Below are 22,509 nucleotides of genomic sequence, written 5' to 3' on the forward strand. Positions count from 1 at the left end.
TAAGTTCTAGAAATACACAGCCTATGATGCTTTAGACTTAGCCTAGTAGACCAACTGTTAGAGACAGACGTATCATTTTTATGGAATTATATGATAATCATATTCAGATTTATATAAGCATTTTACAAGTATTGCAATCATTGAGTAGAGATAATCATGGTATTTTCATCAGCTTGGTACTTTTTGAAACATGACTGTGTCGTGTAAGCAATCTGCAATTTTTCAAGGCGTGACAACTCGTCCCCCCCGTTTGATTTCCAAACCCCACCATTCGATTTCCAAACCCAAACCGAGGCCATTCTGCTCAGTATTGGGCCCAAGACAACTTTTGCACCTGGGACAAAAGCAGGTCCTTCTCCCACCCCAGCGCTCCTGGGAAGAGCCGCCGGCCGCGCCCCGGCCGGCGCCGCCCAGCAGCACCTGGGAAACGCTTCCAGGCACCATTGAAAAATTGCAGTTTGTCTGTGCATATGTTTGGACTCTTTCCATGTTGTCCTGTTTACAAGTTAACCTAAGTTGGGGTGTTTGTCACGGGTCTTCTTGGTTTTGTATTTAAATAAATAACGCAGCAAAGCGTCCCGCCAGGGGTTTGCTGCAGGTAGTTATATCCTCATGTGTAACGTGCTGCCTCCCGGCCAGCACCTTAGTAAATGATCAACTCACCGCTGTGAACCTGCCAACTTGCTATAACAACTCTGCTTTAAAAAAAGTGTTTGTGATCAGGCTTTCTCTTTGTCATCGTATGTGCATGCAGTATGATCAGTTGAACAATAACCATCAATAAAGTTTCACAAGATTTGAAAACGAAGTTTCTGTAGCATTTATATCTAAGGATGATAAATAAATTATCTTTAAAATTGAAACAGAGAGAGAAAGAGACTATATTAATCGATGAAAAATGGGGCAGTAACATATATTTATACTGGTGAGGGAATGAACCGAAATTTATTAAGAGTTCGATCCCCACATTTATTATGTAAGATATGCAAAACAAGCCTCCTATTAATAAAAAAAAAAGTAAATTTTGTTTAAACACCGTGATGAAAGCAAATTGAAAAATGTTTACCAAATGTTAGGCTTCCAATTTAAAGTGTGGATGAGACATCTTTTTTGGAATTGCACACACAAAATGTCTAATGTAGAGAATAACAGAATTTATTTGCAATTTTAATTTTCCTGAGATGGCTTTACAGCTCCCACTCTCCAAATGATTATATGGCGTTTTAGTCTATTAAAATTATCTTGAAAGGTTGAGGGTGCAGCCCATATTAGAAAATATTTTGTTTATAAAACTCCTACAGTACTCCTAGTAGTCATTTTAAAATGTATGTCTGAAATAGTTATGTAAGAAAAGCATTTGAAATTTTTTTACAATATATATTGGGAATGTTTTCACTTATATAAATAACTACTGATAATATGACTTATGAAAAAATTATTACTACCATATGTGGAATATAGTGACTTCTAAACAGATTTAAAAAAAGAAAACCCTACAAACCCAGAAAATGTGTATATCTGTCTTTAGAAATTAGTGTTTATATCACAACCGTGATTTGTGAATAAAGAAAAATGGTTTGTAATATCAAAATAAAAGCTTAGTCTGAAAAGGTACAAATCCGTTGGTGTTCCAAGTCATTTTACTTTCCCTGCTCGCAGTGTGGGTGCCAGGGCTGTGCCCACGGTGTGCCCCCAGTGCTCTGCCTGTGGGGCACAGGGCTGTTCCTGCTGGGCCTGGGTCCCACCCAGTGCCCCCATTGCCCCCTGGGTGTGTGGGGGCTGCTGTCCATGTGTCTGTCCCTGTGTCCATGTGTGCACCCTCGGCAGCCCCACAGGCCTGGGACAGCCAGCACGGCTCTGGGCTCGAGGTTTGCTTCCAAAAATGACAAGTTCCACCACCAGCATCAGCTGTGTTTTCCAGGCAACACTGCATGATACATGGGGAATAACTGGGGTTTGTTCGTAGGGTGAAAAAGGAATGTTCCACAATTCCAGACTGCAGTTAGCCTCCCTCTGAGCTAACTCCCCCTTTCATGGCCAGTGCCTGTTTCTGTGCTCGCCAGGGGCAGGGAAGCAAGCAAAGATAGCTGTTCCAGAGGCTCCTCCTGGCACTGCCAGCCTCGTTGCCCACGCCACAAGAAAAGTGTCCACGTGCTGCAGTTCTATGCCCATTAGCCCCGCAGGTCCAGATGAGGCTGGTCAGGGTAACTCGTGCCATGTCACATGCATGCCAACAGAATTATGTGACTCTTCTACCTGGGTTCCCATTATACTCTAATTTAACAGAGGAAGCCAAGACAGAGAGAAGGGATTCAATCTTGCTTGGGTTGCATTTTAGCAGGAAGCTTTATTTTACCAAGTGCCCGAATGCTTTCAGGAAGCTAAAGAGAAGAAACTTTGATATTTGCCAGGAATGGTGGGGAGGTATTATGCTGTGCTTAATTTAAATCTTTATATGACATAGAAGCACTAAATGTCCAAGTGCACTCTCCTGCACATCAGGTGTGATGGATGCCTTGCACTGCTTCCCTCAGCACTGGATGAATGACTGAGGTGGAAATATTGGGTAAAATTTGGGCTGAAGGCAGGCAAGAAGCATCCTGGCAGATAAACACAAGTGGGACACATAGACACACATGGAGAACCTGAAATGCCACATAATTTTTACATGGTTGAATTAACCTGCTTTTGCCTGGTATCATTACTTATGTCTAATGCAGTAGTGCTTCCTTTCTTGGCCAATACATGTTAAATTAATAAAAACTTTTTTGAGCAATTGGCCAGAGAATAAGGAAAGTCCTACGTGTAATCAAAAGAGAAACAAAACGGCCATCTTTGCAGAGTATTTTTATTCCAATTATTTAAAGTTCCTATATAGCTTTAATTGTCTAGCCAAAATTAAAATAAAGCTTTACAGAAGATCTTAGAGCTGCCCCTGTGCAGGATGTTCTGTACTACTCTGTCCTTGGTCATCTTTTTGGGCATTCAAGTTGTTTATTAGCTTCTAATTTGGGTAAAATTTCAGGATTTTTTTTTTTTAACTAGAATTTAATTTTCTTTAACTTTCTGGGAACCTTGTCTTCAGTTTCAATTGCTGTCATGTCATATTGCTGTTTCTTGCCTCAAGTGATTTTTTTGCAAGTTTGACATGTTCCTCTTGCCACATTTTTTCAGTTTTACAGTACAGATGCATGAGGAAAAAAGGCTGTGCAAATCATTTCCTCCCTAAAGTAGAGCTGAAATATCATCATTTTGGTAGGTGTAAGGGAGAGAAGAAAAAAGAAGACAAAAAGTAAAATAAAAAGTAACCTTGTTTCTGTGGGAAGAGAAGATTCGAGTGGGAGGTGAGATCAGAAGGAAGACAATGATTTTGGGAGGTCTTTGAAGAATTTATGAAAGTGTCATCAAAAAGAGTCATTTTCCAGTATTATAAAAGTTTATCTTGATGCTTCATTTATACCTAAAGGGCATATGCTTCACCTCTCACTGTAACAGGAGCTTTATGCTGAGTCTTTCCAGACTTTCCAGGCAGCTTTCATGCCTCTCCAGCACTTCCCCAGTGCTCTGCATACCAATAATTGTCTCACAGCACTTCACAAAAGCACAATGAATGTGGACTAGGATCAGAGGAAGAAATGGGTGGTATATGCCACTATACCATCAACTTCAGTCTTTTCCTGAGGTAAGACAGAGATGAGCAGAGGGAGGTAAAATATTAGAAATACTTTTAGATCCAAGAGCTCGTCCTTATTTTCTCACATGGAAAAGAAAGGTTTTTATTTCATGTTGTATTTAATTCTGTAGGTGTACTTCCTATATCCACACAGACGATGAGTGCCATGCCATGGCAGTGTAGTTGCAGCAGGGATGTGACTCCCTGGCTGTGGCTGGCTGGGACACAGCTCCTGCTGGCAGCAGGGCCATGAACACACAGGCTGCCCACTTGTGAAGAGCAGATGCTTAGAATTATGGCCATGAAGGGACCTGGAAATAACAATGTCATTTGAGGTGTCCGGGCAGGCAGCATTCAGGGCCAGAAGCTCCTGCTCAGCTCTTTAGCTCTCTACAGGAGATGCTGTCACTCTTCAGGTTCCTACATAATGTCCTGCCAGGGCACTCAGGGTAGGTGACCTTGCTTTGTGTGCTTTGCAGTGCCTGGCAGGGCACAAAGAATGAGTTTTGTGTGGAAGGGAAGGTGGAGGTGATTTTCATGCCCACTGACATCATGCTCAAGGCATTCACAAATGGATGTGGGAGATTGCTTTTAGAATTCTTCTCTTGCCTCAGTTTATACAGGATTTTTTTCCCACTTGTAGTTGCTGTGAGTATATTGGGTTAGGTTGTTCTCAATTCCTCTGTTAAAGACCCTCCATTTCACTTAAACGATTAGTCATGGATAAACACTTCTAGGGTAGTCTGCTGGCTGGGACTCTGCCCTGGATTCCAGTCCCTGCTCCACATCACAGTGAATAAATCCTGCCTCCATGGCCCTACTACTTGGTTAAAGGGGATTGGGTGACACTGGAGCGTCCCTTCTCCATCCCATGGGACAGACTGGCCCCTCATAGCTCCTATTCCAAAAGGGATTTACAGCTGAAAATCCAAACAGGAGGAAAGCTTGTTGTTAAGGTGCTTTAGAGCCCTCCAGCCTTCTTGCTGCTCAGCCCTGCTGGGCTGGGTTTGCTCTGTGAGCTGTGATTTACCCTTCACTGCCTGGGCAGCCTCTGCGCCTGGCCAATTTAATGATTTCACTCTAGCAACAGGCCTGTGAGTCAGGAGTTCAGGATGTAGGAAAACTGTTAAATAAAACATAAGTGAATGCAAAAATAATCGTTTAATGGACATTATGAAAGGACAGTAAACCAAACAGTTCAGTCCAATGGATGATGTATAACATCTAAACAAATATGACAACTAATTAAAGATTAGGTTCTGTGTTTTGGATGACAGGCCTTATAAAAATGAACAGCTAGGTTATGTTGGGGAAAAAAAAAAGCTGCATTTTGCAAATGTCAGGCAGACAGCTCAGTAAGCAGAAAAGCTCAGTTATCCAATTAAAATAAATGTGCAGTGTTCTCCATATAAAGAGCTAAAGCATCCTTATGTCGAGGAGTTAAGATGCTGAAATATAAGTGGAACAAAAAGTGCTCTCTATAAAGAATAATGTAATCTATCAAGATTAACATTTTGCATGCTGGCAAAGGCAGATAGTAATGTGTTTCAATTCCTGAAATTGGAAACATTAGACTAAGATCAGTACCAATTTAAACCCCAGGTAACCCCAAATATTGAATTGAATTAATTATTTACAACCACGAAGGGCTAATAACTTGCCCTGATGTCTTCTGTGGGAAATAGATATTTACAGTAGGTGCTCTCCTATTCCCCATAATCCTCCCTGGTACTTCATGTGAAATGTAATTACAAGTTGCATAAATGCAATTTAGGAAAAAGTCTTCCACTAGAAATAATTCTGATTTATTCAGGAGTTTGATTCCTGTCCTGGGGAAGAATAAGGCTGGTTTGAACATTGTCATGTGCATGGGGTATCAGAGAGAGGCCATAAAGTTTCAAGGCCACCAGTAGGGGACATAGTTAAACCTAATTTTTTTGTTGCTTTCTAACAAAAGGAGGTTATTGTATAACAGTGGAAAGCAAGCAGTGGGGAGGGACCACCATAACAGTTAAACCAGGTTGCACTTGATTTGTAGGAAAAAAAGATTCCATTCCACTATCTACACTTCCAGCAGAGCATATGTTTTTTTTTAAGCTAAGATTTAAACCTGCCCTTTGATGAAGGTCTTCAAAATAAGAATTTCCAAGGCTGGAAACGTGTAACAAAATTTCTAAAAGGATATTCAGTTCAAGGTATTTTCAACAGAATTAACATGAAACGTATGGATTTTCTGGTGGTTTATAAAGCAGAAAGCAGAGCATTATTACTAGGAGGGAGGCTTTACCAGAGTATTAAAATGAAATTCAAGTTTGTGAGGTGCCTGACATATAAAATAAAATCTGTCAAATGTTGAAGTGAGAGGTGATATCTTAGCTCTGCAGTGCTTGAGAAAACATGGAAGATCATGGCTGTAACACTCCCACCTCTGTTTGATTTCGCCACCCACAGATTTGCCACCTTTTTAATGAAGTGAGCAGTTGCACTTGCAGCTCTGAGTGCCTCTGCTGTCCTCACCTTTATTCTTCTAGAAGCAATGTTTCACATCTTCTTGGCCACAACTTTTGATGTTCACCCAGAAGGGCAGTGATCCAGCTCCCTATTATTTGAGAAGAATGATGGCCCGGGGGTACAGACATTGTTAATTCACAAACTCAGCTGATGAGCTCTGTAACTGAGGTTTCATCACAGACTTGAAATTTCTGGGGCCCTGTTGCTCTACAGTTAAAAAGCAAACAAAGTTCTTTCAGGAAAAATAGCAAGCAAGAGAAAAAATAGTTTTATCTGTGAAGCTGAAAAGCAGATTTTATTGGCAGTTCTCTTACACTAAGAATAGCAAGAGAAATATGCATGTTGCTACGGCTGGTAAATTCTGCCAGAGAGACAAGAAATTCCTGTGGGATGTCTCTAGATTGTGGTACATGTAATTTTTTTTAAAATGTATTGTTTAAACATGACCCTCTGCTAGGCCACACTATAAAAATTCAACATTGCCCCCTGTCTTCCCCCAGCATTGGCCCCTAATGCCTGATTCCCCTGGCAAGAACCATCCATAACCCTTGGGCATGGTTTGTGCCCTGGGATTAAGAGGAAGGCATGCATCACCAGAGCATGCTGCACCAGCCATCCACTCTGAATCCACTCTGAAATCACCTACCTCTGGAAAATAAGAAGTGGCAACATGAATATGATAAGCAGAGCAACATGGCCTACTTTCTGATAATCTTCCTTTATAGTTTTATTCTCGGTGGCTTTGAGGGGAAGTCAGTGCAGAAATCGTTTTGCCCAGTGCCAAAATAATGGAAATACATGCAAATTTGTGCTCTCCCCCAGTTTTCTGTCTCTTTGTCCTTTAGTCAGCCTGATGCTGTCACCACTCTACAGAATTCCATACCTGTGTGGAGCCCAGCATAGGACTGGGGACAGGAAAATAGGATATCATTACTGGAACACCCTAAGAAACAAATCCCCAGTAAAATGAATTCTTGTAAGGCAACTGGAGATCTGGGAAAGTGAAAACCAACTGAGTTACTTCTGTTGAAGGTCAGAAAGAACTAGGTGGAATTATACACCATGGTTAGCACTGACCTGCCCAAACTGGGGGGGGATCTTCAGAACACTTTCACCACGAACCAAAGCACAGACAGGATTATTTGAAAGCCCCCAAATGCCACTTGCTTTATTTTGATGAGGTGTTTTCAAGTTGTTTTAGACAAAGCACTCCCAGGGTTTTCAGAGACTGAAGTCACCTGAAGGGAGAGGTGTGGTCCAATTTCGGGAGACTTGTTTGCCTAGAACTTTCACAAAGGACAGTTCCAACTTCTATATATTTTTTTTAATTTTTATTGTAAGAATTCTGCACTTTTTCTACAAATACGAAAGTTCTTCTCCAGTTCTTCTAATTTCATTCTTAAATTTAAAATTTATTTTCTTCTCCATATTGTCAGGATTTATTTTAAATATTTAAATAAATAAATAAATAAATAAATAAATAGAAGGAAAAAGAAGATGTGTTGGCAATGCTGCAGGTCTACAAAGGAACACAGCACTGAGGTAAAGGAAGGCAGGCTGCTGAGTGAGTCGGTCCTAGGAATTTTAAATAAGCTTAAGGCTGCTAAAAGGAAAAGTCATGAGGTCTCTGGTGTTTGTGAACATACTGCAGAAAAGCAGGCACATTAAAAGTGAAAGTTTTCCATTCTCTGTTGTGTAAGCACAAGCAGGCAACAACACCAACAGCGTATTTTAATCAGAGAAGAGCTAACAGTTTAAATTTGCTCATTTGCAGGGTTCAGCCCAGAGCACATGAGCACTGAAGGTGATCTGATTTCTGTAAATTCAGGAATGGATGTTCAAAAACAAATTGATACTTTTTTTTTAAGTTAGATCTAAAAATCTTTTACCAGGGAGATAGAACTTCAGGATTTTAGAATGAACTTATTAGAAGCCTGGTTTGGGGCAGCTGTGTATATATTTTGCATGAGTCACACTAGCTTTATTTTGATCCTTGTCCATTATGTTTCATTCACTGTGTAGTTTCTTAGAAAAAAAAGGTTTGAGCTCACTGAAAGCATTTCACTCTGCTGTTGAAAACTCCACCAAAGCAGGAAAATTCCCAGCTGTCCTGCCCCTCCTGGGCACAGAGCAGGAGGGAGTGCTGAGCCCTTAGAGCTGATGGGAGCCACCAAAGCCAGCCCCGAGTGGCTCCAGCCTTCCCCTGGTTAAACTGAGGACAAGATACATCCCACAGGTGTATCAAACAGCTAACACCACTAAATAATCATAAATGCACACTAAAGCACACCAATGCAAGCACCCCAGGGTGTCAGTAAGAGCTCACAGGGACTTGTCTGGGTGGGGAGCCCCGAGCTGGCAGCTCTGCCTGCAGGGTGCTGAGGGACAGCCAGGCTGGGTACCTGGAGGGGTTCAGGGGTGTCTGATGTGTGTGACACCCCCGTGTGTGTCACCTCTCTGTAAGGCCACAGTCACAGCTGCTGAAACACAGGGGAGCCCTGGAAATCCTTTGAATGACCAAGACCCAGCCCAGCCCCGTGGGATTGGAGCTGTTCCTCTCCCACCACTGGTGCCAGTGCTCCTGTGCAAAGGGAGTGGAGGCTGCTCACTCCCTTTCCCCACATTGCTGCACAGAGAATTTATCTTTTAGCCTTCAAAGGTAAATTTGACCTTGAAGAAAACATAGAATTGAGGTTTTTCTCCCTCTGAGTTGCATTCCTCCGCAACCACAGGATAAATTAATTAAATGTTTTTTGACCTTATGCTTTCCTGAATGTTTTGTATAATAGCCCAACCTAGATGAGTTATTTAAGAGGAATTTAAAACTGAATTTTCCTAGAATCTCAACTGTGAAAGCAAATAAACTCTTCTGTGCATCTGATGATAATGTAAATGAAAAGGACAAATGCTTATGTAGGAGACGGAAACCAACAGTCTTGCCAGGAAGTTGGGAGGCTTAAATCTTTAAGTTAAGTTAGTCACTTTTAAATATCTCCCCCTGACTAGAAAAATTACCAGTAGCTTGTAACTGAACAGAAAAATTGCCCCAGGACATTCCTTTTTTGCACAACAATAAAAGAAACATGCTAAAGAGTCATACAAACAACGCAGAAGACTTTTCACTATTAGTGAAGGGTACAGTGCCATGCCCTCCTGTACAGCAGGCCCTGCACCTTTCAGAGTTTCATTTAAAACTGAAAAGCCTCAAGATGAGCCATGCAGAGGTTTGGGCAATCCCCCATGATGGATGGGCATCTGTAAAACATCTGGGGCTTCCCCCTGCATGTGGAGTTTCTTGTTGCTGAGATGGCTTTACTGAAATATTGGTGAAATTTTAAAGATTACTTCTGAATGAGAGCAACTGTGATTGCACTGTTTCCAGTAGTAATTGCATTCCCATTGTGCAGCTTATGAAGTTTTCTGAGATCTTACTTTTGTGTTTGATCCAGGAGAAGCAGTTTGCCTAAATAACTCAACTCAGTGGGATTTTTTTGTTGTTGCATTTTCTCTTAAAGCTTTGTTTCCCCTTTCTTTTTTCTTTTTTCTTTTCTTTTTTTCTTTTTTTTTTTTTTTTAACAATTCCTAATATGAAACGAGCCTGAGAAGATCAAACAGCAAGTAAAGATTTAAAGAGCATAACACAGGTTTTCAAGCTGGGGAGAAGACCCCAAAAAAACAAATAAAAGACCAAAGAAACCCCCTAGAGTAGATTGCTACACTCTATATTAACCTGACTTTAAATGGCAGGAGTTCCTTTGGGCTCATTTTTAAGTGGTTATAATAGCTATTTTACAAGAGAAACCTGGGGAAAAGGGATGGGCAGGCTGAGGAGAGAACCCCAACATCCTTGCAGAGCATTCTTCCCAGGGAATACTTCCACCAGTGCTGGGGAGCTCTATGCAAAGTTATTTTACATGGAATAAAGACTTGTCTGTAGCCACCTCCTCTTCCAGAGGATCTGCCTTGTGGAGAGCACTTGCCTTTCCCTCTTTGCAGCCAATCCATGTGGCAGTTGCAGCCATTTGGGTTTCAAGGCCTTTGTTCTTTGCCCCTGACTGATATATAGCACTGTGACAGGCATAAGTTTTCCCCTTATTCAGCATGAAATTAACTTGGCGTGTTCAAAGCAGCAGAGCTATCAGGCCTGGATCATAATCAGCATTGGCTTCTCGGGGGAACCTTCCCAGCCCAGCACTCACGTGTGATCTGTACACACCATGAGTCCCACAAGCAGCCAGAGCACTGTTCCACGTGTGCTCTGCAAAAGGCCAAAGGAGGGATGGATACTTCCCATGTGTAGCCACATTTCTCCTCACAGAGAAAAGCAAGGCAATCTTCCCAAGAAAATTTCTGAGATTCACATTCTCCGAACCTCAGAGAAGGGAAAAACAATTCTTATTTCATTTGCTGTGCCTGTGTTATGCCAAAGTAGAGTGCAATATGGAGATTGTTTACCCAGAGTGATGGGGTTTTGTTTCCTTGGCCAGTCGGGCTAGGAGAGTGTGTGAGTGTTGGGACTGTTGGCTGGGAGTCACAAAATGAGTGCAGTGGAGGGCAGCTGAGTGCTTGACAGATTCAGTTTAGATGTAACGTAATATAGTGTAATAGAGTATAGAATAGTATAGTGTAATAAATTAATTAATTAGCCTTCTGATAAGATGGAGTCAGATGCATCATTCTCTCTCCTTGTTGGGGGCAAAAATATCTACTATACCCCTGCCCTCTCCAGCCTCCCTCTGCAGCCCCAAAGCCGTCAGCAGCCAGCCCAGATGCGTTGTTTTAAATACGCTCGTAATGAGTAAATGCACCCTCAGCCCTTCAGAGCTGCTGTTTCCAATGTTTAAGTGCCTTTTGGGAAGCTTTTAGGCTGCAACGTTGCTGTTAAGACACTGAAATATGAGTAAATCTTGCAAACGACACAAGTTCTAATGTTCCTTGTTTCTGCAGCGCTGCACACTGTGCTAATGACCCGGTGACTGGATTTGCTGCTTTGGAAAGCAGAGCTCTGTGCTGTAAAACTTTCATCTAACTTGAGCTGCCTCTCTCTAACGAATTTTTTATTTGTTTACTTGTTGTTTAGGTAGAATTTAAAAGTAGCAATTAAAAGAGTCCAGCCAACCAAACCCTCACCCCATAACAAGGAAGTTGTTTTAATTCAAGATCTAATTTAATGATGAGGAAAACACTGTGCTCTGTCCAGTAAAGTGATAAGAAGTAAAGGAAGATGCATAAATATGCTGGTATTTTGCATGAACAGGAATGCATAATTCATGTGAAGGTTTACACTCACACCAGCCACCACAGCTACATTTTCCACTCAGCTCTGCCTGGGCCTGACTCCTCTCTGTTTCTTGGTCAGAAAATCCTGATGTCATCTGAACCCTGGCCCAGCTGACTCTCCTGTTCCCATGTCCTTTGTTTGCTGCAGGGTGGAGGAGCTCCTGAGTCTGGCTGTGCCAGGCAGGGAGGCTGACCTGGCATGCTCAGCATCTCCACAGGGTTTGAAGCAGAACCTGAGCAACCTCTGTGCCCAGCTTTCCCCCTGAGCCTTGGGAAGGAGGCCAGGAATAGAAAAGAAGCAGGAGTAGACAGGGAGAGGAGGAGAGCCCTTTAATGAAAGGAGTAAGCCAAGGAGACTGTGCAGGTCTCACCTGGGGTGTCTTCCCTGGATTAGGGAGGGGGAGTGTGAGAACCAAACTCTATCCCATAGCTGCCAGTGCAGAGCAGCTCTCCTTTGCCTTCTGTTGAGAAGAGCTGGGTGACCCTGGAGGACCACAGGCATGGGAAAAAAAATGACAGTTCCTGCAGCCAAGATCAACACTGCCATCTCTGCTTGTCCTGGTGGAGCTCACAGGAGGAGCAGGGGGGACACAGAGATGCTCCTGGCACTGCCACCTGCCCTTCCTGCATGGAGCCCTGGGGCACAGCCACCCCTTTTTGAGTAGAAAACAATACTTTGCATACACAAATAAATAAACCTCCAGCACTTCTGTTTAGAAAGAAGAGACCAATATTTACTTTGTGTTTATTTGCAGCAGAGCTGGTGAAAACAATGTAATGAGAAAAATAAATGGTCAAAATATGGTTATTTTTGCCTTATTTCTGAGCCAACTGAAAAGATTAAAGACAAAACCTTAAGGGAGAGGCTGCTGATAAAAGCTGTCAGTTGTGAAATCCCTAAGTGCTGCCCCCTGCCCTCCTCAGAGCAGGGGCTGTCACAATCCTCCAGGGGCTGGCCAGGAAATGTGTCCCCGTGGCCACCACTCCACCTGAGGCTGTGCTGTGCTCTCTGGCAGGGGTGGAGGGTTTTCATCTCCATCCCTTGGGATGTTCTGTGCCATCAGCCCCTGGCACAAACCCAGCATGGCCTGTGACAGAGAGGGGACATGGCAAACACTGCCCTGAGCGTGGAGCAGAGAAGGAGCCATGGGGAATTTGGCTCTGGGAAAGAGCAGAGCAGTGCCAGCGCTCACTGATCCCACAGGAGGGGTGAATTTCACTGGTCCCCATCCTTCCAGGGCCAGGGGTTTCCAGCTCAGACTCCACACTGTGGAGGTGCTGGTGGGGAGTGGGATGCTGCAGCGCAAGGACCAAAATGAGCCGTGGGAGGGGAGGGCACAGAGGGACAGGAGGTTTGGCCCAACACCTCCTGTGACCTCAGTGGCCTCAAAACCACACAGAAACCTCCTCCTCTCCATTACTGCTTTTTTTAAAAGCTACTCTCAGTTCCAAAACTTTATATTAGAGCTCCAAAAGCAGACAGAATAGTGTGTTTTGAGAGCTGTAGGTCTTTATTATGGTAAAATCATAACATCTAAAATCCAATTCAGCCCTTGCTATAAATAAGTATAATGAAGAATTTAATGATATTTCCACTGAAATTAGTCAGAAGGCAAACTTTAAAAAATGACACAGATCATTAACTGGGAACATTTCTCAGAAGAGATTTGTTATATTAAAAAGGCACTGAAATTACTAGCGTTAATCAACTGTATTGTATTAAAAACTCTGTATAGATTAATTAAGTACTTTAAATATGAAGAAATAAAAAAGTGGGGATATAGAGGAGGAATCACAGGCTTGAATCTGGGTCTCTTGACATGCTACTTCCCCTGAACTTCTTAAGCACCTAATTTAGTAAGAATTCAAATTAAATACTTATTCTTGGCTGGTCTAAGCTGTTTTTAATACCCTATTACATAAGTAACAAGATTCCTGGCATGACTTTTCATTTACTTTCCTCAAACACAGATACTGGGCTCTTGTCCACATCCCACCCTGGGTTCAGTTGAGTCAGTAAGGGCCAAAGACAGTCAGCAAAACACATTTTATACTATATTTTGAGATATTTAGCTGTGGTTCTTTGCCTTCAGGACCTGGCACTTTTAGGTGATCTCCTGCTGGGACAAATCTGGGCTTGTTTAGCCACAGACTGCAGAGAAGAAGAGCATTCAGCTCATACACCTTAATTTGTATTTGCCAATGAGGGCAATTTGCCTCTGCACTGCTGCTCCCTTGGGTACCAGAGACTTAAAACAACCTCAGTTCAAAGCACCAACTTTAAAACAAAAAAAGAAAAACTGTGAAATAGGTAGGCTGCATTTTATCTTTCTCCTTGTGGGAGCTGTGGAGCATCATCTCTGTCATGCAGGCTGAGCCAGCCTCGCACAGGTTGGAAAGTGAGGTTATACTGTGGGTGGAAAGCAGCAGCATCAGGCCCTCAGTGCCCTTGTTAGCAGAGCCAGCAGCTCCAGGAGTGCACCTTCCTCTCCTGTAGAAGCACACCCCATTGGCAGAGATATTATAAACACTATTAGAATATTCACTGTCAGCTCTTGCAGAAAAAAAGTGCTTTACTGTTATGGCACAAGAAGAGCAAAATTGTATTTTCCTGCTTGGATTGCTGTGGTTTTGCCAGATCCATTTGTACCAGGGGTATTTCAAGGCCTGGGAAAAATAACAGAGGTCCTCCCTCAACCTGCAGCACTTGGACTACAAAGGAGAATCTGTAATAGAGGTCAGCAAAGCTGTCCTCACCCTACCTGCAAAATAACCAGCCTTTTCTTATAGACAGACATACAATTACATTTCTACATGGAGAAAACTTTAACCAGTCTTCTTTCCATCCTGTCCATGCAAAGTCCCAGCCAGTCCCCTGACCTGGCTGGGGGCTGACCAACAGAAACCTGAACCAGCTGTACACTCTTCCCAATCCCCTGTGCACTACAAAAGAAAATTCCTCCAGAAGTCCTCTGCTTTGGAAACTGCAGTTGAAAAGGCAGTACAGAAGTAGAACATTTTACTGGTTTAAACTAAACATTCAGACTTGAAAGCTGGGAGACTTAGATATTTTTTAAATGGGCTTAGTATTAACAACATAAAATAAAAAAATATAACTCTGTTGCAGTTTGACTGGCTCAGTAGCAGGTATTATCATACATCCTTGTCTCCCACTTTCTTATTTCAATTGTGTGGTGCTTTAAATGATGCTGGATAATACAGCAGAGTGTGTGTCAGAAACAGGTCACCAGCTGATTTTCTGCAGCTGCTGTATAGAAAAATATATTCCTTAAAACTCAAAAGCTCTTCAGCCAAGGCCCCAATACTTGAGGAGCTGTTATATATACCAGGTTTGTTATAGTGCAGCTCACATTCTGGGCACACTCTTTTAGTTGTGTGATAAAAACACTGACATAGATTCATGTAAAATGCAATAACCTAAAATGTTTGTAGCCACATACTATCACTGAAACAGAATCAACTACATTTATTTTTATTTTATTTTAGAGACATTAATCAGAGATTGTCTTCACCTGTGAAATTCAACTCAGTGGTCACACTTGTAATTATATTAATTGAAACATCTGGACACTGTCTCATGTAGCTTTATGCTACAAGCAAAACATATTTGTAACAATTGTTTTAAAATTAGGTATTTTTCAAGCTTGGATTTTCTTTTTTTCCTGATGTTTGTTTCTATTTTTTCCCTCCTTAACACAGTTTATTTTGCTATTGGTCAGGGAGTAAGATAAAAACCTGAAAGGAGCTACACCTGAAGGTAAAACCTGAAAGGAACTGCAGCTGTGTTTTATCTCCCAGGCACATTCCAGAGTTGGTTCCTGATGAAGAAAAGCTGCTTGTGAGGAGCCAGCCACTACGGAGGGGCTTTGTGGTGCAGCAGCTCCTGCTCCTGTCTGTGGTGTGGTGGCTGTAAGGTTGTTTCTTAGGCACGGAGGAAATTGTGGGACTCAGAATGCACGTTCTGTTCTGGGAGAAAAGTATTTTGTCTGTGAAGACATTTCTTCAAGAAAATAATGGTCAGGATGGGTGTTACCTGGTGCAAGCCCCTGTTTGTTCTACTTTTCAACTTTTGTTGAGAGAAAGGGAAAAAAAAAATCTCAGTCTTGGAGATGATTCTGAGCAGGGAGGAAGTGGATGAAGGACTGATGTTGAGCTGGTGAAAAGGGGACTGTAGGGGGCAAATTATTTAAGTTTTGTCTTTGTTTCTTGCTATCTTAATCTCTCTTAATTTGCTATGAGTGAAATCAATCTCATCCATTCTTTAAGTCAAAGCTTCTTTGTCTGGGATGGTGATTGGTGAGTGCCTTTGCTTCATCTCCATTCAGAAACCTTTTGTGTTTCCATGCCCCTTGTCGTGCTGGGCAGGTTTCTGCTAGTGACCAAGGATTGTGGTGCTGGAGGAGCACTTTGAAGAGAGTCAGTATCTTAGAATTGGGCAGATTCACCTGGAGAAAGGGGGAAAAGGGTTTTGAGGATAGGAACAGGGAGGCTCTAAGCAAGACGGAAAAAAGGTGTTTGGCTGAGAAGGGTGAAATAATTGGCGGCTGTTGTTTTCTAAGCAACATCATCAGCTAAGGCTAATGCCACACAAGGCTTACAGAAGCTAAAAGTTAAATGCAAGCAGTGAGTTTTGAAGAATACTTTGAAGAAAAGAGGGAAATGATGCTCTAAAGGTACATTTAGGCCTGACACAGGGGTGTTGTGTTTATCCACATGTCAGCTGAGAGTAAAGCCTAGTGCTGCACATCCACAGCCCAGGGCACAGGAGAGCTCCTAGCCACAGCTGGACTGGGGGGCTCTGGGCTCTGTGCCCCGTGCAGTGGCACTGTGCAGGGTGCCTGCACACCAGCTGCTGTCAGAGGATGCTGCTGAGATCAGCTTTCATGGAGTGCTTGGGTTGTTTGCTCAGGTCCTTTCCTGGAAATGCAGCAGAGCTGCAGTGCTCAGCAGGCCACCAGCACTTCATCTTACTCTTGATATCTGCCTCTTGCAGTATTTGTGCTATTCAGATAGAGCTATAGCCCAGAAGTTTCAGTGAGTTAATAACTCAGACTCTGCCTGTTTGTGGTGCAGCCTCATCCAGGAGAAAAGAACAAATATTGTTGCCCTAAATCTGCTCTGAGTGTGAGTGTCAGTAGGGTTACATCACTTGGTTACTGTACATGTCATTGAGACACGTGGCTAGAAATTCATAGTGATTTAATTTTAGCTCAAGAATCTGCATAAACTGGAGCACAAACATTGCCTTGGCTTTTTTTTTAATTTTTTTTTTTTTTTTTTGCTTTGGCTGGAAGGTGCCAATGAAGTTCTGTAAGAGGGCAGCAAGGCCAAAACCAAAGAGCTGTGAACCCAGAGGGAGGAGAAGGCATTAAAATGGGTCAGCTGTGTCCCTGCACTAGGATAAAAGTTCTTAAATTGTGAAGCATACTCTTACAGCCAGCAACAGAAGTAAGCTTGCCAAGGAAATATCCCTAGAGGACTTCCTGCCCTGCCTTAGAAGGAAGAGAGGAGGATCATGTGCATACCCCCCACCCCACAATGGATGGACAGGTTTGAAAATTCCCTCCAAAATGCCTTTTTGCTTTCTCTGTTTGTACTTCAGGGGCTTTTAATCTCTCTTCTAGTTCAGCAGCAGTAGCTGGGGTTTTTTCTGTGCTGTTGGAGTCCTCTGGGTGATACCTGGTCCCTGGTATTACTGAAAGTAGTGCTAACAGCAGAGAAAGAAGTGTCTATGATAAAGTACATTCTACAGAAACATTTCTCCAGGCTGAATGATCTGAGCATAAGTGTGCCCCAGCATAGCTTTGCTTGTCCCCTCACTGGTGATCACTGACCCCAGCCTCCTTTCCCTGCTGATGGGAGGTGATCATGGCTTGTAGGCAGGAGGCAGAGGAAGCCTGGATGGGAAACATGCTGCAATCACACAAAGAGGTGCTTTCAGTGTAAGCCATCACAGTGGAAGTGCCTCATATTCAGGCAGAACTACAAGTGCAGCATGGAAATAAATAGGCCTGGAAGTTACTGTGTGTCAGTGGTGGCTGAGGACCAGGTACAGGCAGTGTGTCCTCATGGCTATTCATACTGTGCTTAGAAGAGAAAAATAATAGGCAATCTCTGAGTTGCTGAGGTTTTCAATTGTCTGAAGTGGTGCAAGGAGCCAGCACTTCTTAATGAGGTTTTGTGGTTTCACTGCACGTGTTTCATTTGAAGGTAAAGAGTATTTGCACAGGCACTAAAATAGAGTGGAGAAGAACTGTATGGAATTTATGCTGCCCCTGGGGTTAAGAGTGTCCATATCTGACCGTTTATGTCCACCTTTTCTTGCACAAATGATTGCAGGGTGAATTTTAAGTACTTTATCATGTGCAGGATTTGTAAATGCACAGGAGCTGGGTTAGGGCTCTTGTGCTTTGAAGGAGGCTGCTGTAAGCCTGGTGCTCTCAGAAATCATGCCTACCTGTGCAGCAGGTTTAGTTTCAAGATCAACATGCACTTGTACTGCCTAATTCTGAAACAGCCACAAAATTAGACTTAAGATGTAGAAACTGCAAGTCTGCACATTAGAATTGGAATTTCCAGAAACAGGAAATAGATTTCTATGAGCACAGAGCCAGCTAGTTTTTATTTTCTTTCTTTTGCTTAGAATGTCAGTGATAGCTGTAGACATAAATAATTTTGAAAAATACAATTACTTCTATCCTGAAACTTTGAATGAAAAAAAAATATTTATTTTGTGTAAAGAAACTTAATGGAGACTGTGACCAGGAACTTTAATGGAATGTTTCAGGTGCTTATCCAACCAGTGAGCGCTCAGAAATACAGCACATGAGCAGCAGTTTGTGCTAGTGGTAAACAGCCATCATGATGTTCTCTCTTATATTACAGTTTCAATGTTCTGCCATGCAGAACTGTTGGTTCTGTTTGTGCACAGCTATTGCCTCAAAGTGAGTGAGCCATGGAGCAGAATGACTTTGTGAATAATCCCTTCGGAGCCCCACAGCCTAAGGACAGATCCCCCATCCTGCAAGGGGAGTTCAGCACTCTGAGTTTAGGAGCAGGACTTCCCCTGTCTTTCCTTAAAAATGGGTTTCCATCTCCTCTGCTCCTACCCCTGTCCTCTTATTGATTTAATATTTGGGTCAAAACTAGAGTTGCACACAAAAGGAAAGTTGAAATGAGAAGGGATCATTGCCAGCACAGTGTTTGAAACAAATTATAAACCAGAGCAGGTCAAGCCCCCTTGAGTCACAGTGACTTCTTCCCCCTCAGGCATTAACAGGATGTGCATTCAGTCCCTGTTAATGGGCTTGAACTTTTCTGAGCTGCAGAAGAAAGTTGGATTAACATCTCTGTGCATTTTGCCACTTTCTGACAGCACTATAAGCTGCAGGCTGGGGACTGGATTCCCACACAGGGTAGACACTTGAACAAAAGTACAGCGTTAAGATCATCATTGTTTTGACCTTTCTTCTCCTTTTCTGCTGAATTCCTACTGTGATCAATCAATAGCTGCTGTGGGAACCCTGGGTCAATATAATTTAAACTGGTTAGTATGTCAGGATGATGCCACTTCAAATACTGCAGCAGTCAAACCTTGCTGTATAAATAAAAAAAACCCATGTAATGGAAAGAAGGTAGGTCTTTTTCTTTGAAACATTTCTGAGCTGACAAGTCTGGATTTATGTTGATATAAATTATTCTTATAAAAACAGAAACAGACAAAAATCCTTGGGAGAGCTGCTTCCCTAATCTCAAGCAGATCTGAGGAGAAACCCAGAAGATGGGTTTGAGCATGTGAGAGGCTGGCTTTGTGTGTCCCTTACAGCTTAGGCTGAAGTGCTCTGGTTCATTAAACCCAAACATAAAGCAGTTGTACCCCAGCCTTCTGGCTTAAGAAAGCAGCAAGAGTTTGTTATAAAACTCCTTACTTGACCAAGGTTTTGTTTTCTCTTGTGAGAAAAATGTGTCTTAGCTTGGTGGTGGAGCTCTGGAGCACCTGTAGGTGTTGAGAGGTGTTCAGGCTGCACTTTCTGATTGGGGTGGGGCTCCCCTCTGTGGGATTTATCCAAGGTAGTTGCTATATTTTTTTTAAATTTTTTTTTTGTAAACAAAGAAAATCTTAGCTTGCAGACTTAATGGAAAACATGAACCATCTGTGAATGTTACTTGCAGCTCATTTACTTCATTGGCAAATATTAAACGGTGTTGTAAAGAGCCACTGAAATTATGGAAATGGGTTTTAACATTAAAATCAAAGTGCAATTAGAACATTTCACTGCATAATTGTTTGGCAGACTAAGCTAGCAAGCAGAAGATACCCAGCTTTCTGATTTATTGGCCACAGGTTATTTCTTTAGAACTACAGAAGCCAAGATCCACTTTTGTATTTATATTTTTTAAATGATCTGCACAGTTATCAAAAGGCAGTGCTCACACATCTTGGAGTTTATTTTGTATGACTGTGTTTTACATTTCCAAACTGTTAGCTGTTTTCCCTAAGCAGCAAAATTTGGAACCTGCAGGCTTTAGAGCAGGGGTACAGACAGCAGCAGTTTCATGTTTTCCCTCTGTGTACAACCTCCTCTGGAACATATAGCTTGTTTGGTTTTAATTATTATTCAGACAAAAGAAAAAACGTTGATCACCAGTGTGGCCCAGAGTGTTTTGTAAGTAAACACCACGTTACAACAGACTTGCAATCAACCCCAAAACATACTGGTTTTTACATCTGCAGAACTGAAGAGGTTTTAAAAAAACCCAAGCAAACCAACCAGATTTAGTGTTGGAATACCTAAAAATATTACATTTTTATATATTTATATATATAGTGTTAAAATTTATTTGCCCAAAGCATGTTACAAATAGTCTCTGCTTTGCTGTTTCATAGGGAACAATGAGGGATTATGATAGGTAAGAGCTAGCCAGTGATGCATAGAGTCCTTGTGCTTTTAATTTATGTATGGGGTGCTCAGAGTAAGAATATATTTACTGTCTCATACAGCTGAGCACTAGGGGCTCAGCCCTGGGAATGAAATAGCATGTAGTTGAAATTACTGCACAATTCTTTTTAGTGTAAAAGCTTTTCAGAGACTGTCTTTTTCTGTTCAGTGTTTGTATGATAGGGCCCTATTTGTGACTGGGTTCCCAGGTGCTATTGTAATGCAAATAATTGTAATTTTTTTAAAATGCACACTGTGAGCTCCAGTGTTGCTTCAGGAGTAAATATTTAAGTACCTTTAATATTGAACATTTGCTGAATGCCTTGGTACTGCTGCTATAACTGTTTAGTTTATTTATTTGTGGAATAATGTTAGTCTTGGGGGGAAAAAAGCGTCTGCTCTTGAGATCATGTTTGGGGTCCTCAGTACTATTCTGGGTAGGTTGAACAAGAATTACAGCAGGAGATTTCAGCACTAAGGTGAAATTATATTGGAATATTGCTCCTGTGGGGGCAGAGGTGTTCTGCCAATCAGTATTAAGGTGACTTCTTCTCAGGGAGCACTGCTGCTCTGTGGAAATGCACTTTACTGCTCTGTCTGAGCTGCGCAGTCTCTGGGCACTGCAAATTACTGAACAAGTAGAAGAGCAACTCTTGTAGCTTGTAGCATTACAGGTGGTGCTGACATGAAGCATGTTCCCATAAGCACACAAGGATAATGCTAAAATGTAGATAATTCCATGCTGTTTGGCTCAAAGGCCAGGTGTCCTGTGGCTCCTGCAGCAGCCAGGGTCCTCCAGCTGCACAGTGATGCTGGTGCTGGGGGTCTCTGCCTCTTATTGCAGCTCAGCCACTAGGCAAGAACATGGATTTTTAGCAAATGCTTTAAAACCAGAAAAATATTGATATGCTCTTTGATTGTGTCCTTTTTAATATGAGTCAGATGGATTTCAGTATGGTTTGGGCATGAAAAGCAATTTTTTTTTTTCCCCGTGGAGTGGGTTTTACATTCAAAACTCTCGTGGGTAGAAGCTGTTAGCAGCATCTTGTTCTTTGGTTGTTGAAAAACTCCCAAAGCAAGAAGAAACTGGCCATTGCTGATGTGTTCTCTGCTGGCAGCTGTAAATCCAGCCCTTCCCAGCCACCACGGCACGGAGAGCCCTTGCTCTGGACTCTGTGTCTCAGCTGAAGGCAGCCCCTGCTGCTGCTGGGTGCAGGCTCCACCAGAGATGGGCAGGTGGTGGAAAGGCAGAGGCTTGGAGGCACGGGATGTGCTCAGGTCTGGAGGCCAGGGTGGTACCTGCAGGCCAGGAAGCCAATTTCTACCCTGGTGCTGGGAGAGCAGCTGGCACAGGATCTTTAATCACCTCTGAGACCTGAGCTCCCATCTGTGAGCTGATCTGTCAAGCAGCTCTGGAGTTACCCTTCTTCTGTGGTTTTAGATAGGGGTCTCTGCCACAGCTGAGGGGGTTGAGACTTTTGGGAGCTAAGACCAAGGGGTTGTTTTGTGCATTCTGGGCCATTCCTCTGCATTAATGTGCTGCAGGGTTTAGTGTGCAGAGGCTGGCAGGTTCCTTGCCTCATCACCAGTAAATACATGGATCAAACACAACATTTCTTTAAAGGTAAAGAGCTAAAAAAAATCTCAGCAAGCCTCATGCAAATGAGCCTGCCTTCTCAATACAATTTCCCTGAAACACCAACACAGTGCAGGTCTTTGTAATGTGATAAATCAGCTGAAGCAGCAGGAATTTAATGTAGTTGCTAAGGAATAGCAACTTTTTTTGAGCACCTCTGGAGGTTAATTGATGAAAGGATTTTGAGTTGATAAACACAACAGGAGGATTTGAATGTTTTCTCTCAGATGAAAACCTGTATACTCTGTGCTGCAAGATATTTATTTAACGAGAACTGTAAGTATGAGCGTCTAAGACGATAATTTCTCCTCCTGAAAAAAAAGGACTTTATTTCAGTCTGCTGTATCCCACGATCACTGTGACATCCCAGATAATTTCAGATCCCTTCAGGGGTTTGGTACTTAGATACATGTACATGCTAATCCACAAAGTAGATGGAGCAGGAAGAT

At 42.4% G+C, this 22,509-nt stretch overlaps 1 protein-coding gene across 50 annotated transcripts in view; it reads left to right on the top strand.

The window, feature by feature from the left end:
- The window catches only part of RBFOX1 (RNA binding fox-1 homolog 1), a 1,139,646-nt gene extending 1,138,028 nt beyond the window's left edge, over positions 1–1,618 (top strand). For all 50 annotated transcript variants that reach the window (XM_064390362.1, XM_064390361.1, XM_064390359.1 and 47 more), the window contains one exon: positions 1–1,618. This exon is cut by the window's left edge. The gene's annotated coding sequence lies outside the window, so the exon portion shown is untranslated.
- Positions 1,619–22,509: the final 20,891 nt, after the last annotated feature.

This window comes from Passer domesticus, chromosome 15 (genome assembly GCF_036417665.1).
Source record: "Passer domesticus isolate bPasDom1 chromosome 15, bPasDom1.hap1, whole genome shotgun sequence".
Taxonomy (NCBI): domain Eukaryota; kingdom Metazoa; phylum Chordata; class Aves; order Passeriformes; family Passeridae; genus Passer; species Passer domesticus.